Source organism: Lactuca virosa, chromosome 6 (genome assembly GCF_052849685.1).
Source record: "Lactuca virosa cultivar CGN04683 chromosome 6, Lactuca_virosa_CGN04683_v6, whole genome shotgun sequence".
NCBI lineage: Eukaryota > Viridiplantae > Streptophyta > Magnoliopsida > Asterales > Asteraceae > Lactuca > Lactuca virosa.
In genome coordinates, this window is record NC_136431.1 from 216,475,399 (window position 1) to 216,479,036 (window position 3,638).

At 34.5% G+C, this 3,638-nt stretch overlaps 1 long non-coding RNA gene across 1 annotated transcript; it reads right to left on the reverse strand.

The window, feature by feature from the left end:
• Nucleotides 1-2,228: 2,228 nt before the first annotated feature.
• On the reverse strand, nucleotides 2,229-3,301 carry LOC145118881 (uncharacterized). Its single transcript, XR_013713530.1, has 2 exons — nucleotides 2,775-3,301; nucleotides 2,229-2,564 (listed from the first exon to the last, which is right to left on the reverse strand). It is a non-coding gene; the product is annotated as an uncharacterized LOC145118881 (long non-coding RNA).
• Nucleotides 3,302-3,638: the final 337 nt, after the last annotated feature.

A 3,638-nucleotide genomic window follows, 5' to 3' on the forward strand; every position in this document is an offset into this window, starting at 1 on the left:
AAACCTAATTAAATATGTATAATGGTATATGAATCGTCTAATACATGTTTAATAAGAGCCGTACATCTGTTTCTAATACGGATTTCTTACAGCCGTATTATATTATGGTGTATTGTATTAACCATTTTCCAGTAGTGATTGTTTTTCTTTGGTTTTTGTTTTCTAAAAGTTAATTTTATAAAGTGATATAAGTTTGGTTTTCTTTTCTTCTGTGGTTGTTTTCTATTAGATTTCTTAAAGGGTAGTTTGGTAAAATGATATAATTTTCTTTAATCTTTAAATTGTGAAGGATAGTTTTCTTTTCTTTCATTTTCTGTTTCCCAAAGGTCAATTTGATAGATTGATACAAATTCTCTTCCATCTTGTGCTAATGAGGACAAATAAACATATATATAATAATATAATTTAGTACTTTATTAAGTTGAAAGTGATGTTGTTTGCGTTCCACCTTTGTTGAAAAGATGAAAGTGATGTCTTCTGCATTTGACGTTCTAAAGGTTACTCTAGCATTAAAAGTTGAGTGTGATGTTTTTTGGAAAACAAAGATTAGCTCTCTATAAATAAATTTTGGAAGTAAACATCATTAGAGCATTGGCCATTTCTTTTTGAAAAATTTCACCCTCCACCTCAACATAGTGATCATGCCTTCAGCCACTAATAATCCAGTTTACAAGGAAGAAGTTGTAGTCATGGAGATAGACATAGAACCACCGACAGAAGTCAACCACAGAACATTCAGTTTAACCATAACATTTTTGTTGAAGCTCATCTGCTACATATTTAGTCTACTGGAACGTTTTGGTCGCCTCTGGACATACTATTACCCACGAATATTTGGGGAAATAATGCTCCCATCCCCACTTAAGTTTATTATCTTTGGCTTGGCTGCTTTTGCAGAAATGAAGTCGCAAGGGTCTGAATTTCCTTTCAAAAGCCACCCTCGATCAATGCATGTTGCAGTTACCAGTCTACTCTTTTATGGTTTGGCTTCAGCAGCCGAACACTTCATTTATGTCACGCATCTTGGTCCAGCTGCAGTTTATGGCATGGTTGCTCACTCGGGAAGGATTGGTTCTTTGTGCATTTTGGTGGCATCTGTGGCATCTTTGTTCTATCTTTGATATTTTCATTTCTCTCACTTAGTCTAAAACTGCAGTATATATACCTATGTATCGGGAGTATGATGCCTAAGATAGATTTCAACTACTGTTTACCCATGTAACATCTCATCCCATATATGTTTTTGATATGAACCATGAGCTTCTTATAAGCACATGGTGTTAGTCGTTTGGAGGTTATTTGGACCAATCTACTCTTTTGGGTAATAAGACATTAATTATATGATTTTGGACACTGCCTCATGACCTGGCTCGTGGGTTATATATGTGGTCATGAGCTAACAATTACCTTCCAACATAGTTTTAGTTGTTTTAAAGTTATTTACACAAATATGATATTAAGGCTTTGATGTTAAACATTAAGTATATGTGACTTTGTTTGATTTGGGACATTGACTTACGGGTTGACTTATGGATTATCGCCATTAAGAACTTGAGTGGTGGAGTTAGTAACATCCCACGTTGACTTTGTTTTTTATTGTGAACTAACTACTTCCCACCGGCACCACCCATTAAGTTGATTTGGAGCTTATATGGGCTTTGGTCGTGGAGTCATGGTAAATGATCCACCAAATAATTCAAGTGGTGTTACAACTTAGAGATCGTATGATAACTTTTTTTAACGTATATTAAAAAGATATAAAAATTCACTAAGAATAAAAAAAATTACATTTTATAATTGTTCATTAGAGCATCTCATGGGATTTTTCTATAACTTATTATTATTAGCTTTTTTTTTTATTGATGGTTTATTACCATTCGTGTTGTGGAGTACATAACTGATTTGTTTTCGTTTAGGACAAAACTGCAAAAATTGTCTCTGTGGTATGCATTTTTTCTCAAGTTTGGACTAAACCTCAACTTTTTTGGATTGGTGGTCTTTTTGGCCTAGTTTTAATGCGTATTTGGTCCCTCGGTAAACTAAAATAACTGCAATGCCCTTCTATTTATTTTTTATGTTTTTTCTATTTAATTTAAATAAAAAAGAAAATAAATAAATAATTTTGGGCCTACATCTATCTCTATCTCTATCTCTATCTCTCTCATAAATAAATAATTTTGAGCCTACATAAATCTCTATCTCTATCTCTATCTCATGAATGAACAAACTAACGAACGAACACCCATATCATAAACATTACCAAACGGTAGAAAATCCAACAAATTTACATGTGTTCTACAATCAATTTTAAAATTCAAGATATCTATTTCACACACACACTCACATTCTATTTGATATATCTCACTCACATATCATAGACTCTGTTTCCTCACCTTCCTTTCAGTCAAGCACGATCTCGCACACAACAAACAACTCCAATACACTCTGTTTCATTATGCCTCTCTTTGATATTTCCCTTCTTTCTTTCATCTCCAGGTTGTGGTGTTTCCCCTCTTTCTGTCATCTCCGACCAACAGCCAACCTTTCCTCTTCATTTGATTCATCTTCTCAGTGACCCATGAGAGAAATTTCAAACAAAAAACACCCAGATACAAAATCATTATTATTGATTCAAACCCCAATAATCATTCAACCCTAGAGTACAGGATGTAAATGAAGAACACGAGTAAACTCTAGAAATCGGGTGGAGCTTCATTTGATGTTTTTGCCATTGATACACACATGACGAAATTAAAAGTGGGTCTCGAATTTACCAGATTTGATCCAGCGAGTCTATGATATGTGATGGGAAGAAGGCGATGCTTCCTGGCCTTGGATCTGTTATGTCGTCCGTTAGGCCACCTCCGACCACAATTTCCTTCGTCGGATATTATAATAGTGATGGCTCTGATCTTCTTTAAGTGTGAGGGTACTGGATGATGAATCCAAGGAAACTCACCACTCCCATTCTTTTGGTCCATGTGGTTTGAGTAGTGGTGGTTCTGGTTAACGGTGGTGGCTAGGGTTGTGATATGAAGAAGGAAGAAGAAAGAAGAACATAGGTGATGGTGCTGAAGTTGAACGACTTTTGGGTTTTGTGTATATTGATTTTGAAGTGTATAGGAGTTTGTGGTACTCGAATCTGAACGTAGAACTTCATATGATTCATCATTGTGTGTATGTATGTGCTATATCAAGGAAAAAGAAGCAAGGTTTACCTGTGTTGAATCTGAACCCAAATATTCATATTGTTCTTCCCCAGATCTTTATATCTTCATCTAGTCTTCATTATGAGAGAGAGGCCCCTTTTATTTTTTTTAATTATTAAATTATTAAAAAATATATTAAAAAAATGTAAAAATAAAAATAAAAGGGAAGAATAGTCTTTTTAATTTTCGGAGGGACCATTTCCTTATAGAAACATGGCCAAAAGGACCATGCAGCCAAAAAAGTCGAGGTTTCAGCTAAACCTCGGAAAAATGCATACCACAGTGACCATTTTTGCAATTTTGTCTATATTTAGTGACCAATATACTTTAAGGCCATCAGCTATGTTCTACGTGATTTTACTCAAAAAGTGTGGCATATCAACTTCAATACATCCTTACTAAACTTAGAAAGTGTTCACCACTCCACAT